The sequence below is a fragment of the Coregonus clupeaformis genome, chromosome 27 (genome assembly GCF_020615455.1).
Source record: "Coregonus clupeaformis isolate EN_2021a chromosome 27, ASM2061545v1, whole genome shotgun sequence".
NCBI lineage: Eukaryota > Metazoa > Chordata > Actinopteri > Salmoniformes > Salmonidae > Coregonus > Coregonus clupeaformis.
The window spans coordinates 6,635,211-6,651,507 of NC_059218.1; positions in this window are offsets into that span (position 1 = coordinate 6,635,211).

Sequence of the window (16,297 nt, forward strand, 5' to 3'; positions counted from 1 at the left end):
CAATAATAAAGTGACGGCATTTGAAGGGAAACCACTGCTAATCTGGCAATTGTACATCCAAATTAGAATATACATTTCCATGTCAAGGATCGCACAATAGTGGAGGTGCATAAAGATGGTGGCCCCCATGCACTTACCACAAATTCCTAATTTTGCTAGTTCGCTGTATTGTACATTGCTCTCTGTTAGTCTTTTTTGTAAGGTCATTAGCAGAGTATACATGATCCCAATTTTAGTTTTAAGACGCCGCCGGCAACTAGAAAAACCGAAAAAGTTTATGCTGATTTATTGGCACATTGAACATACAGTGGGGAAAAAAAGTATTTAGTCAGCCACCAATTGTGCAAGTTCTCCCACTTAAAAAGATGAGAGAGGCCTGTAATTTTCATCATAGGTACACGTCAACTATGACAGACAAAATGAGAGAAAAAAAATCCCGAAAATCACATTGTAGGATTTTTAATGAATTTATTTGCAAATTATGGTGGAAAATAAGTATTTGGTCAATAACAAAAGTTTCTCAATACTTTGTTATATACCCTTTGTTGGCAATGACACAGGTCAAACGTTTTCTGTAAGTCTTCACAAGGTTTTCACACACTGTTGCTGGTATTTTGGCCCATTCCTCCATGCAGATCTCCTCTAGAGCAATGATGTTTTGGGGCTGTCGCTGGGCAACACAGACTTTCAACTCCCTCCAAAGATATTCTATGGGGTTGAGATCTGGAGACTGGCTAGGCCACTCCAGGACCTTAAAATTCTTCTTACGAAGCCACTCCTTCGTTGCCCGGGCGGTGTGTTTGGGATCATTGTCATGCTGAAAGACCCAGCCACGTTTCATCTTTAATGCCCTTGCTGATGGAAGGAGGTTTTCACTCAAAATCTCACGATACATGGCCCCATTCATTCTTTCCTTTACACGGATCAGTCGTCCTGGTCCCTTTGCAGAAAAACAGCCCCAAAGCATGATGTTTCCACCCCCATGCTTCACAGTAGGTATGGTGTTCTTTGGATGCAACTCAGCATTCTTTGTCCTCCAAACACGACGAGTTGAGTTTTTACCAAAAAGTTCTATTTTGGTTTCATCTGACCATATGACATTCTCCCAATCCTCTTGTGGATCATCCAAATGCACTCTAGCAAACTTCAGATGGGCCTGGACATGTACTGGCTTAAGCAGGGGGACACGTCTAGCACTGCAGGATTTGAGTCCCTGGCGGCATAGTGTGTTACTGATGGTAGGCTTTGTTACTTTGGTCCCAGCTCTCAGCAGGTCATTCACTAGGTCCCCCCGTGTGGTTCTGGGATTTATGCTCACCGTTCTTGTGATCATTTTGACCCCACGGGGTGAGATCTTGCGTGGAGCCCCAGATCGAGGGAGATTATCAGTGGTCTTGTATGTCTTCCATTTCCTAATAATTGCTCCCACAGTTGATTTCTTCAAACCAAGCTGCTTACCTATTGCAGATTCAGTCTTCCCAGCCTGGTGCAGGTCTACAATTTTGTTTCTAGTGTCCTTTGACAGCTCTTTGGTCTTGGCCATAGTGGAGTTTGGAGTGTGACTGTTTGAGGTTGTGGACAGGTGTCTTTTATACTGATAACAAGTTCAAACAGGTGCCATTAATACAGATAACGAGTGGAGGACAGAGGAGCCTCTTAAAGAAGAAGTTACAGGTCTGTGAGAGCCAGAAATCTTGCTTGTTTGTAGGTGACCAAATACTTATTTTCCACCATAATTTGCAAATAAATTCATTAAAAATCCTACAATGTGATTTTCGGGATTTTTTTTCCTCAATTTGTCTGTCATAGTTGACGTGTACCTGTGATGAAAATTACAGGCCTCTCTCATCTTTTTAAGTGGGAGAACTTGCACAATTGGTGGCTGACTAAATACTTTTTTTCCCCACTGTATCGCTCGCCGTAGTTTAAAAACTCTGTGTGGATAGTGCTAAAACAATGATGTTATATCAGAATTTTGCCATCTTTATGCACATTTGCCATTGCAAAGGACTGCTTGTTCAAACATGTTGCTTGTATCGTGTGTCAAATGAAATATTCTGTTATTACTGCAGTGCTATATGTGTATAACACAATATTTAACAGAATAAATGTTAATAAATGATCAATTATCATGGTCTAGCAAATAAACATTGATGGAGAAAATTATCTCATAAAATATTACATTGTAAATATTCTGTTCTCTTTTAAATGGGAATTTGTTGATCTGCATGAAATAAGACCGAAAAGGGTCTTGGCCTATGTTGTACATATACTGTATTATGTACAGTCAATGTTTAGCTTACTGTTTTCTTATCTGACCATTAGATGTCCTTGCGTGGGGTCTACCCTATCAGGATGGGGTCTGCCCTATCAGGGTGGGGTCAGCCCTATGTTAGTCCTAAAGAACAAGAAAATATGATTTATTATAATTTACCCAAAATACAACCCCAAGATGCAGCATACTTTTTGGATATAGGCAGCCAGGAAGACTTGGTCTGTGAGGGCTCATCAGCTCAGACATATTCCCACATCTCATTCCAAAATCATGGGCATTAATATGGAGTTGGTCCCCCTTTGCTGCTATTACATCCTCTACTCTTCTGGGAAGGCTTTCCACTAGATGTTGGAACATTGCTGCGGGGACTTGCTTCCATTCAGCCACAAGAGCATTAGTGAGGTCGGGCACTGATGTTGGGCGATTAGGCCTGCCTCGCAGTCGGCGTTCCAATTCATCCCAAAGGTGTTCGATGGGGTTGAGGTCAGGGCTCTGTGCAGGTCAGTCAAGTTCTTCCACACCGATCTCCACAAACCATTTCTGTATGGACCTCGTTTTGTGCACGGGGGCATTGTCATGCTGAAACAGGAAAGGGCCTTCCCCAAACTGTTGCCACAAAGTTGGAAGCACAGAATCATCTAGAATGTAATTGTATGCTGTAACGTTAAGATTTCCCTTCACTGGAACTAAGGAGCATAGCCTGAACCATGAAAAACAGCCCCGGACCATTATTCCTCCTCCACCAAACTTTACATTTGGCACTATGCATTGGGGCAGGTAGCGTTCTCCTGGCATCCGCCAAACCCAGATCCGTCCGTTGGACTGCCAGATGGTGAAGCGTGATTCATCACTCCAAAGAATGCCTTTCCACTGCTCCAGAGTCCAATGGCGGCGAGCTTTACACCACTCCAGCCAACGCTTGGCATTGCACATGGTGATCTTAGGCTTATGTGCGGCTGCTCGGCCATGGAAACCCATTTCATGAAGCTCCCGACAAACAGTTATTGTGCTGACGTTGCTTCCAGAGACCGTTGGGAACTCGGTAGTGAGTGTTGCAACCGAGGACAGACTATTTTTACGCGGTACGTGCTTCAGCACTCGCCGGTCCCATTCTGTGAGCTTGTGTGGCCTACCACTTCACGGCTGAGCCGTTGTTGCTCCTAGACATTTCCACTTCACAATAACAGTGAATGTTTTCAACTCTCTCTCTATACCACACCTGCTATTTCAGCCTCTAAATGCCCGGCTATGAAAAGCCAAGTGCCATTTACTCCTGATGTACTGACCTGTTGCAACCTCTACAACCACTGTGATTATTATTTGAGGTAGATCAGCTTAATATTGCAGATAGATTGTAACTGTCTGCATCACTTCCAATCCCCCATGTTTATATATATATATATATATATATATATATACATATACATATACACACATACACACACATACATACACACATACATACATACATACATACATACATAAATACATACACATACATATCCTTTAAAAAAATATAAATATTCCCCTTTATTACTTTCCAACCCCACCACCTTTTCCCTACTTGGAGTAAACTAGTAAACAACAATGCTTAGGCCTCTACTTCCAGCTTATACTTACTATATACATTTTATGGACACAGTCAATTTTACAATAATTATATTTTGTTTGTTTTTTCTCCTGAACTTCTTCTACTCTCAACCTCTCTGATCATTTTCATGATATCCATCCGGTTTGCTTCTATATGCCATATCTTTCTAACTGTGCTCTTTCACAAAAGCTCCCAACCCACAACCTATATACTTATTATGGACACAGAATGCTTACATTATTAGTTATCTTGTTATTATTTGTTGTTAGTTGTTAATAGTCCCATCCTTCAATTCCATTCAACACCTCCCATCTATATTTTAACACCATCCATATAGGATTTCTATTTGCCATATATATTTCAACTGTACTGTGATGTCTTATAAAAGTTCTGAACCTTTCTATTCTCATTGTTTCTACAGATTGTGAATTGAAAATAAACATTTTTGCTAAAAGTATTATTATGTTATTGATCGATTGACTATGACTTTTCAGATCACCCAGTAATGCTATCTGCAAGGTTAGCTCCAGGTAAATATTGCAATCCTTTACCCATTCCTGGACCTGTGTCCAAAAACAAGCTACAAATGGACAGTACCAAAACAAATGATCTAATGATTCTGTCTCTTCGCAGCAAAATCTGCAGAGCTGGGAATATTGTATCCCCCATATAAATAACATTCTATTGGTAGCAAGAATTTTATATAATAATTTAAATTGAAAGATTCTAAGTTTTGAATCTGGTGTCGTTTTGCGTATCAGTTCATAAACACTATGCCATGGGATCGGTACGTCAAAAATCTCTTCCCAACTATTTTGCAATCTATATGGGACGGCTGTCAATCCTTTGGTCCTTAAATGAAACTGATATACTTTTTTATTTATCACAGTTTTCCTTAACCAATGATGTTCTTTAATGCAAGGCCGACAGACAAGTTCCTTACTTTCTCCCCCTTCCACTTTCCTCTTCCGTTATTGCGGTAAGGCTGCAATTATTTGGTTGTAATTTTGGGTAGAGCAGACATTTCCATATGTTTTTGTTAGCTGCATGTGCGACATAACTCCACCAGTCCTACCGATGATATCATTTACGAAGATTATACCTTCTTTTTTTTTATTCTGTCGAAAAAAAAAGTTTTTTTGTCAATTAGTATATTTGAGTTTAACCACAATACTTGTTGCATTATTTGTTCTGTTGTTTCTGGAGGATTAAATTGAAATTGCAACCATCTTTCTATGGCTTGTTTTAGAAATAGTGATATTTGGGAGATGATTTCCTTTTCAAATAACTGAAAGTGAGTGGTTGTAATCTGAATAAAGGGAAAAAGGCCATTCTTGAACATAGGGTGAGACAATCTTACTAATTTGCTAGAGAACCAGTTCGGATTTAAGTATAACTTTTGTATGACTGAAGCTTTTAGTGATAGGTCTAATGCTTTAATATTTAATCATTTCTGTCCTCCGAATTCATATTCATTATATAAATAGGCCCGTTTAATTTTGTCTGGCTTGCCGTTCCAAATAAAATGGATTTTTTTTCTCATATAATTAAAAAAACTGTTCGCTTTTCATAAATACATTTGATTGATTGATTATAAATAAATGTGATTGATTGATTTCTCCCTCTGCTCTTTCTCCTAACCCACTCTCTCTCCTCAGAGCTGTCTCCTGAGTTCTCTTGCAGGACATTTGGCAGCTCGGAGCAGGAAAGGAGCAGAGTGAGTTGAGTCAAAGCAAGCTTCCCCTGTTCTAATGGGGCTCTATTTATATTTGAGGTTGTGTTTTGTGCAGCATTGTAGGGGCGTTGGGAGGATATGCTGGTCAAGGCCGTGAAATCTAAAGTTAAATAAAATATTACACGTAATGCCATTCACACCCACCCACCATCCAGCACCATAGACTTTATCAACACTAACGAGCAGATAGGCTAATTTGACAGAAATCAGAGATAAGAAACAGATGGCTAAGGCTGATGATTAACATGAATGACAACTTCCAATCTTCCTATGTCCATTGCAATGTTGCCCAATGTGTTGACCCATGTAGCCCTGAAAGATTCACTGAAATGCAAAGGAATTCTACGTTTTCATTTTGTCAGTCAGTGTGAGCTTAGTTCTGTTTTTCCAACATTCCATTGGTGTTTTCTCCCTAAATTGCCCACCTGTTTTTTTATTGATTGTTTTTGCTACTGTGTGCAGTTTATTTTGCTCTCATCCTCTCCTGTGTGGCCTTGTGTAGTAAACCACGCACAGGCAAGACACCATGAAGCTTCCTATACATGTGTTCTGCTACTGACCACATCTCATCTCATGTCATCTCCTGTTCTCACCCAAGATCTATAATTCGTTGGTCTACATAGCAAGTTGTGAACAAGTTAAAAAACTTTAATATATTGAAAAGGAGAGGGATAAGAATGGAGACCACACACAACCAAACAAACGCATGCATACACTCACACACAAATGCAAAAATGTACAAATGCACACACACACGTTACACATACAGACAGAGGGTCTACATATGTCTGCATGGCAGCTGAGAGCTCCTTTGATGTGTGTTAAAGTGTGTTTATGAGCCAGGGTTCTGTTGTGTTTTTTGCACCAAATGAGCAGGAGGTGATACGGCCAGGTGTGTGTGTGTTGTGTTTGTGTTTTGGTACGATGTGTGTGTGTGTGTGACAGAGAGTGTGTGTTAAGCTGTCAGAGACCGCATACATTTGCCCCCCCTGTAACTTACTGTGACAGCTGGCTCTGCAGGGATTGATTTGCGAGCTGACCAACACTGAGCCAGTCAGTCACTACTACAGCCAGTGACATTACATATCGGTTTTATAACTTTATATATAGAGTGTACAAACACATAACAAACACTGAGGAAAATAATATTGAAGTCACACTAGTGAAGTACCATCAATGTCAAAATTAGATCGATATAGTGTACAGTCTCCAAAACGAACACCCCTTCCCGGTTGGAGTGCGCACATTTGGGCACCTTTATGGTCCAACCCCCTGTCCTCTCCACCTCCCTTCAACTAGGGGGTTGAGATGATTTACACCAGCCTGCTAAGCACTGGCCACCATGCTTCTACATCTGCATTGCTTGCTGTTTGGGGTTTTAGGCTGGGTTTCTGTATAGCACTTTGTGACATCTGCTGATGTAAAAAGGGCTTTATAAATACAATTTGATTGATTGATTGACTGGGACCACTGCTGGACAAACTGTCCAGGACCTGTGTCTTGTTTCACTTGTTAGGAAAGAACCCACAAGAGAGTCAAAGAGAGGTCATCTAATCAAATGTGAATAACTGACCTCATAACAGGCCTCTCTATTGAGTTCATCCAGGCTGCTTTGGAGGGTTGAATGTGAAAAAGCATAGTTACAATTAAATGTGCATAATTTCCTTATTTTCTTAACTGCTTCCTGCAGACAGAGAGCTATACAGAAAGCTATGTTCTGTCGTAGATTTGGCCTTGTCCCACAGTGACCCATGCGCTGAGAATCCTGAATGAGCTTTTTGAGGCTCAACTCTGTTTTTTTTTCTCTGCTTCCTCTATATATAAAAACGTATGAAATCATTGTACTGCACCATGAGGATTTTCATTTCAGCTTTCTCCAGCAAGACTTACTTGTGTGCCCTATACACTTTAAGGAGTAGCCGTGCATTTAAGCCCCTCAACATCCCAAACACACATGTGCGGCTGGATGACCACACACACCCAGACCTCCAATCTACATCGTCCTGACGACAGAGCACCGGTGATTAGAAATCTGCATGATTGGGCCTTTCCCTCTGCCAATTAGATGAGGTGAAAGATGGAAGCTCCCAGCTGCTGAGGAGGAAGCATGCAACCAGCGCTCTGTTTACTTAAATGTCCCTTATCAGCCCCCGTCAGAGGACCTGGGACTAGGGTTGCAAAATTCTGGGAACTTTCAATAAATTCCCTGGTTTTCCCAAAATCCTGTTTGGAGGATTCCCGGAATCCCGGGATCATGAGCAGGAAAACCAGGGAATTTATTGAAAGTTGCCAGAATTTTGCAACCCTACCTGGGACACACAGAGGAGAGAAGGGGCCCAGAGTCTGTCCCCTTACTAGAAGATTTCCTCCCTGGCTTTTTATGGCATTCCATGTGCACAAGCGACATGCGAGTGGAAAGGGAAGTCCACTCTCAATGGGTGCATAGTTTCTTTGTCTCATACTGAAGCTTTCTTATGGCGTGCTTGAGAACAGAGAGGGTATGGTGGGAGCGACAGTTTAGCCAAGAACTTTCAGTGATCCTAAGTGGAAGTAGAGAAAATAAGACACAAAAAGTAAGACACAAAAACACTTAGATAAATACAGGCATACAGTGTATAGACATTGTGCATTTTGTATGTTACAATGATGTGAAACTAAACTTTACAAGTTAGTGCCAACATAACTGTTACCTGTTACTTTGTAAGGATATGCCATTTCTGCATTTGACAATACACCACAACCTAGTAGCATAAAGTTCACCCCTAAACAGTTTGGGCTCAGTTGTACAGACAAAGTTGTACAGACAAAGCTATCCAGACCCCTTTCTATGTCAGGAAACAACATAAAAAGACCCTCATAGAGTGTATCCACTGTAACCACTCTGTTTCAGCACCTCTGTCACCCCAAGAATAAGGTTCACAAGGTGTTTTTCTGACCTCATTGCCCCCATACCCACTTCCTGCCCTTCGGACAGACAAAACAGCAGGAGCTATCTTGAGCTTTGCTTTAAACCATTGCTGACGCACCAGTATCCGGTCTCTGTTTGTGGGCCACACTTCATGACGCTGGCCAACTTGTTGAGATAAATCATCTTCCTTTCACTCGGTTGTTGTCTTTATAAAGTGTAATACAAATATTTAGAGCAAATGTGTGCACAAGAGGGGAAATGCCTATTCATTGTTTTCATATTGGGTATAAATAAATAGCTCACTGCTCAGGGTCAACATTGAGAATACAGCAACTAGCATGTGAAGGTGGGGCGCCAATGTGTCTCTTAGGCAGGAGAGAAGAGAGAGTCTAGACCCGAGAGGTAGGAGGAGAGAGAGATTCAGAGCTAGTAAGCTATAACAATGGGGACAGCACAGCAGCATCCCAACCTAGCTAGCCCACAGGTCTGTTAGTGCTGACTCCTGAGTGGCGCAGTGGTCTAAGGCACTGCATCGCAGTGCTAACTGTGCCACTAGAGATCCTGGTTCGAATCCAGGCTCTGTCGCAGCCGGCCGCGACCGGGAGACTCATGGGCGGCGCACAATTGGCCCAGCGTCGTCCAGGGTAGGGGAGGGAATGGCCGGCAGGGATGTAGCTCAGTTGATAGAGCATGGTGTTTGCAACGCCAGGGTTGTGGGTTTGATTCCCACGGGGGGCCAGTATAAAAAAAATATATATATATATATGTATTCCCTAACTGTAAGTCGCTCTGGATAAGAGCGTCTGCTAAATGACTAAAATGTAAATGTAAAATGTAATGGCCGCAGCAGGGTCAAAGGTTAAATATGGACTTCTTGTCTGGCACAGGATGTGGACCAGTGCTTCAGGAGATTATCTTTGTTTGGTTACCATAAGATGTTGTTTTGGGGGACTGGGTAAGGCCGAGTATGGCAATAGTTATGTAAACACTCTGCTTATCTTAATAGGCGTAAGGTCAAAATCGAACTAAGCATATGCAGATTAAAAAAACAGTTTTTCTGAGCAATCTTTCAAATTATTAGGACATGTAAACAGCTTAATCGGTGTTCCAGCGGTGTGTTTGATCTGCACATGTGCCGTCAACAGGGGGCATAGAGAATAATAATCTAGAATAGAATAGAGTAGAATATGATGGACAAGTTTCAGTCTAATGCCTAGCTCTATAGTTGCTTAGCCGACTCAATAAGACAGTGAGGATGACCTAGATTTCAGTTGAGTATCTACTGTAGTTAATAAATGAATAAAAAGAAAACAGAGACCCGTTCCGATTGGACCCGAGGACAGTAAGACCCGTTCCGAAAATGCCTGTGGAAAAACAGTCCTAAACAGACCCGTGCCGGTTTGGATCCGAGAGACCCGTTCAGATCCGAGAGAGAAAGAAATAGACTGGGCGCTGCCAGCGCCAACAATAAATGAGCGATATTGGCCAAATGATCCACAGTTACGTGTCCTTAAAAACTGCCTATAACATGTTTTAAGTTTCAGTGTGTAGCATTTTCAAAACTTTATAGCCTATTGTTTTATTGGTTTTTACTTTCCTAAAACAATAATTGCCCACCTCATGGTTCAGCTGTCAGAGATTTGAGTGCTAAATGCATCAGGGCATTGCATACATAGGCCTATTGTGATGCGTGATTAGAAGGAGTCAGGCGCAGGAGAGTAAATCACAGTATACAGAGTTTATTCCATAATCCAGCGTAACCAGTCCAGTGCGCAAAACAGGCGCACTGGAACAAACATGCACACGGGGAAAATACCCCGGCAATACAAAATACTAAGCTCAACCGAGTTACTAATCCTCACAATGAACAATCACCCACAAAGACAAGGGGGCAGAGGGAACACTTAAACACGTACTAATGAGGGGAATATGAACCAGGTGTGTGTAATTGACAAGACAAGACAAATGGAATGATGAGATATGGAGTGGCTGTGGCTAGAAGGCCGGTGACGACGAACGTCGAAGCCTACCCGAACAAGGAGAGGAGGCAGCTTCAGAGGAAGTCATGACACCTATAGTCGTCCACTGTATGATTTTAATATTTAATATATCATTGCCTTTCGTATGTTTTTTTCTTCTTGTTTTGTAATTTCTTTTTTTTTCTTCTTTTTTTTATGTAGGGGGTAGATCAGCTTTAATATTGCAGATAGATTGTAACTTCCATCAATGTAATTGTCTGCATCACTTCCAATCCCCCATATGTTTTTTTTTCTTCTTGCATATATATATATATATATATATATATATATATATATATATATATATATATACACACACATACATACACATACATACATATACGCATATACATACATATATATATACATACATACATATCCTTTAAAAATATATATATTTCCCTTTATTACTTTCCAACACCACCATCCCTTCCCTAATTGGAGTAAACTAGTGAACAACAATGCTTAGGCCTCTACTTCATGCTTATACATACTATATACATTTTATGGACACAGTCAGTCATTATATTTTGTTTGTTTTTACTCCTGCACTTCCTCCGATCATTTTCATGATGTCCATCTGGTATGCTTCTATATGCCATATCTTTCTAAATTTGCAAAAGGTCACAATATATAACCTATATACTTATTATGGACACAGCATGTCTTACACTAGTTATCTTGTTGTTATTAGTTGTTGTTATTCGTCCCATCCTTCAGCTCCATTCAACACCTCCCATCTATCTCTTAACACCATCCATATTGGATTTTTATTTGCCATATATTTTTTCAACTGTACTGTGATGTTTTACAAAAGTTCTGAACCTTTATATTCTCATTGTTTCTACAGTTTGTGAATTGAAAATAAACATTTTTGCTAAAAGTATTATTATATTATTGATCGATAAATGCATTTCTTTACAGGCTACTTATCAGATAGGCTACTGCTATACAGAAATAGGCATACAGAAGGATAATAGTTCCAAAATGTTCAATCAGAATATTTTTTATAAAGATAAGCATTATATTGTTAGATTAAAGGAGTAACTCTGGTAGGCCTAAAACATTGTTCCTCACCACAAGTTCAACTGTCAGTTGGAACCCTGGTGCGCACTGTCTTCGTAGGCCTTCATAGCTAAGCCTAATAATAACCATACTGCACCAAACCTTCACAAAAGTTTCTTAACTTTATGTCATTGTTTATAGGAAAAATATGAAGAGGTTATTATATTGCTGCATTAAATTAGGTTTTGCATCTTGCCCTCATTTTCATGGTTTGAGTGTGAGTAGCCCTTTTGGCCTACTGGTGATTCTAAATATATTACGGCAAACACAACATTAACATAATTTGGACAAAGAAAATGGGTCGGCCTCCTGAGTGGCGCAGTGGTCTAAGGCACTGCTGAGGAGTCACTACAGACCCTGGTTCGATCCCAGGCTGTGTCACAACCGGCCGTGACCAGGAGTCCCATAGGGCGGTGCACAATTGCCTGGGTTTGGACGGGGGGGCTTTACTTGGCTCACCTGCAGGCTGACTGCGGTTGTCAGTTGAAAGGTGTTTCCTCCGAGACATTGGTGCGGTTTTGCGGGGCAAGTTTTGGAGGCTGCATGACTCAACCTTCGCCTCTCCCGAGCCCGTTGCAGTGATGAAAAAGGAGGTAAAATACAAATGTATCAACAGAATGGAGAAAAAAAAACACTTGTTGCATAGCCTATGTAAAGAACTGGTTTAAACCTTTACAAAAATGTTGAAAAGGCTAGACCTATATTGCTAAAATTACCAAAAAAGGTGAGTGCCTACTGTAGGCGTATCCAACCAATGACAGCAATAGGCTAATTTATTTAGGCCTATTTTTAACCTACAGTGCCTTCAGAAAGTATTCATTCCCCTTGACTTATTCTACATTTTGTTGTGTTACAGCCTGAATTCAAAATGGATTACATTTATTTTTTACACACAATAACCTATAATGACAAAGAGAAAACTTGCTTTAGAAATTTTAGCACATCTATTGAAAAGGAAATATAGAAATATCTCATTCACATAAGTATTCAATACTTTGTAGAAGCACCTTTGGCAGTGATTACAGCTGTGAGTCTTCCTGGGTAAGCCTGTAGGAGCTTTCCACACCTGGATTGTGCAACATTTGTCCATTATTCTTTTCAAAAGTCAAATTGGTTGTTGATCATTGCTAGACAGCCATTTCAAGGTCTTGTCATACATTTTCAAGAAGATTTAAGTCAAAACTGTAATTCAGCCACTCAGGAACATTCACTGTCTTCTTGGTAAGCAACTCCATTGTAGATGTATGGTGCAGCATATGGTACAGCAATGAGGTAGTCAATCAAAAATAATGTTAAACACTATTATTGCACACAGAGTCTATGCAAATTATTATGTGACTTGTTAAGCAAATGTACGCCTGAACTTATTTAGGCTTGCCATAACAAAGTGGTTGAATACTTATTGACTCAATACATTTCAGCATTTCTAAAAACATAATTCCACTTTGACGTTATGGAGTATTGTGTGTGGGCCTGGGACACAAAATCTCAATTTCATCCATTTTAAATTCAGGCTGTAACACAACAAAATGTGGGAAAAGTACTTTCTGAAGGCACTGTATCTCTAACTAAATATAGCACAAAATTAAAAAGAGAGTTTGAACTTAATTTAGCCAACAAAACTGTATCAAGAAATTAAACAAAACACTTTTTGCATATGTAATGAACTGGTTTAGGTTCTTAAATAGGCCTGCTTGGGTCTCGGGTCGGACCTTGGAATTTCGGGTCTTTTAGACCAATGAAGACCTCTAGAGTGCGTCCCAAATGGCACCCTATTTCCTATGGGAACTGGTCAAAAGTAGTGCACTATATATGCACAATATATAGTTCGGGATTTTGGACCTTTATCTACTTCCCGCGAGTCAGATGAACTCGTGGATACCATTTATTTATCTGCATCCAATATGAAGGAAGTTAGAGGTCGTTTTGTGCGCCACTGCTAACTATCTTAGCAAAAAACTGGAAGTCTTCGGGTACAGCTAGCATGCTAAGCTAGGCCAAACAACAAGATCTCACGGTTTGACCAATTTTACTTCAGATTCTGCCGTTTATCCATATTTCTCCAAATGTCAAATTTCAAAGTTCCTCCAAACATCAAATTAGGAGGTGTTTTGGACACCCTGGGTGTCACCTCCTGCTGTGGCTCCACCTTTATGCGGCTCCTCCTGCATTATTTCCGAATGGTTAAGTTAAGGTTTAATGTTTGGCATAGGGTAAAAAAACAAGTTTAAAAAAAGGAGTGTCTAGCACTGGGATTGGACACGCGACCCTTGGAGCCGGAGCTCACGGCTTACGCCCATCCGTCATCCCCGTCCACGACGCCCTAGCAAAACCCAAGCCTACTTGATGGTAATAGCGCTCACTGTTGCCCCTAGTGGCGGGTTTTAAATGCCGGGACATGGACTGACGTCCAATATCGAAGTGAATCTTGAGCAATCTGGCTGAGGCCAAAATCCTGAGCTATCCCTTTAATTATGCTTTTGTATTTCAGAAATGTCTCCTCCTCCTGTCTCTCTGTCTATATGAATCCTTGGCGGGTAGAGAGAGTCAGTCTGTGTCCCAAATGGCATTCTATTCCCTATGTAGGGCACTACTTTTGACCAGGGCCTATAGGTCTTCTGTCAAAAGTACACTGAACAAAATGTAAAAGCAACATGCAACAATTTCAAAGATTTTACTGAGTTACAATTCATATAAGGAAATCACTCAATTGAAATAAATTCATTAGGCTCTAATCTATAGATTTCACAACCCTGGGAATACAGATATGAAATTGTTGGTCACAGATACCTTAAAAAAAAGGTAGGGGCGTGGATCAGAAAACCAGTCAGTATCTGGTGTGACCATAATTTGCCTCATGCAGTGTGACACATCTCTTTCGCATAGAGTTGATCAAGCTGTTGATTGTGGCCTGTGGAATGTTGTCCCACTCCTCTTTAATGGCTGTGCGAAGTTGCTGGAAATTGACGGGAACTGGAACACGCTGTCGTACATGTCGATCCAGAGCATCCCAAACATGCTCAATCTGGTGAGTATGCAGGCCATGGAAGACCTGGGACCTTTTCAGCTTGGGTACAGATCCTTGCGACATGGGGCCGTGCATTATCATCCTGAAACATGAGGTGATGTCGGCAGATGAATTGCATGACAATGGGATTTGCCCACTGAAGTCGGTTACGATGCCGAACTGCAGTCAGGTCAAGACCCTGGTGAGGACAACGAGCATGCAGATGAGCTTCCTTGAGAGTTTCTGGCAGTTTGTGCAGAAATGCTTTGGTTGTGCGAACCCACAGTTTCATCAGCTCTCCAGGTGGCTGGTCTCAGATGATCCCGCAGGTGAAGAAGTCGGATGTGGAGGTCATGGACTGGCTTGGTTACACGTTGTCTTCGGTTCTGAGGCCAGTTAGACATACTTCCAAATTCTCTAAAACAATGTTTTTTATGGTAGAGAAATTAACATTCAGTTCTCTGGCAACAGCTCTGGTTGACATTCCTGCTGTCAGCATGCCAATTGCAAGCTCCCTCAAAACTTGAGACATCTGTGACATTGTGTTGTGTGACAAAACTGCACATTTTAGAGAGGCAATTAAACAGGCAAAACATCAGTATAGAGACAAAGTGGAGTCGCAATTCAACGGCTCAGACACGAGACGTATGTAGCAGGGTCTACAGACAATCATGGACAACAAAAGGAAAACCAGCCACGTCGCCGACACCAACATCTCACTTCCAGACAAGCTAAACACCTTCTTTGCCCGCTTTGAGGATAACACAGTGCCACTGACGAGGCCCACTAAAAAGGACTGTGGCCTCTCCTTCTCCGTGGCCGACGTGAGTAAGACATTTAAGCAATGCTGTTCATTGACTATAGCTCAGCATTCAACACCATAGTACCCTCCAAGCTCATCATCAAGCTCGAGGCCTTGGGTCTGGACCCAGTTGCACAGGGCGGGGTTCAGACCCAAGGCCTCGAGCTTGATGATGAGCTTGGAGGGTACTATGGTGTTGAATGCTGAGCCTGACGGGCCGCCCCCAGGCGGTGAAGGTAGGAAACAACATCTCCACTTCGCTGATCCTCAACACTTCATGCATGCATGCTCAGCCCCCTCCTGTACTCCCTGTTCACCCATGACTGCGTGGCCAAGCACGCCTCCAACTCAATCATCAAGTTTGCAGACGATACAACAGTAGTAGGCTTGATTACCAACAATGACGAGACCGCCTACAGGGAGGAGGTGAGGGCTCTGGGAGTGTGGTGCCAGGAAAATAACCTCTCACTCAACGTCAACAAAACAAAGGAGATGATCGTGGACTTCAGGAAACAGCAGAGGGTGCACCCCGCTATCCACATCGATTGGACCACAGTGGAGAAGGTGAAAAGCTTCAAGTTCCTTGGCGTACACATCACCGACAAACTGAAATGGGCCACCCACGCAGACAGTGTGGTGAAGAAGGCACAACAGAGCCTCTTCAACCTCAGGAGGCCGAAGAAATTCGGCTTGGCACCTAAAACCCTCACAAACTTTTACAGATGCACAATTGAGAGCATCCTGTCGGGCTGTATCACCATCTGGTATGGCAACTGCACCGCTCTCCAGAGGGTGGTGCGGTCTGCCGAACACATTATCGGGGGCAAACTACCCGCCCTCCAATACACATACAGCACCCGATGTCACAGGAAGGCCAAAAAGATCATCAAGGACAT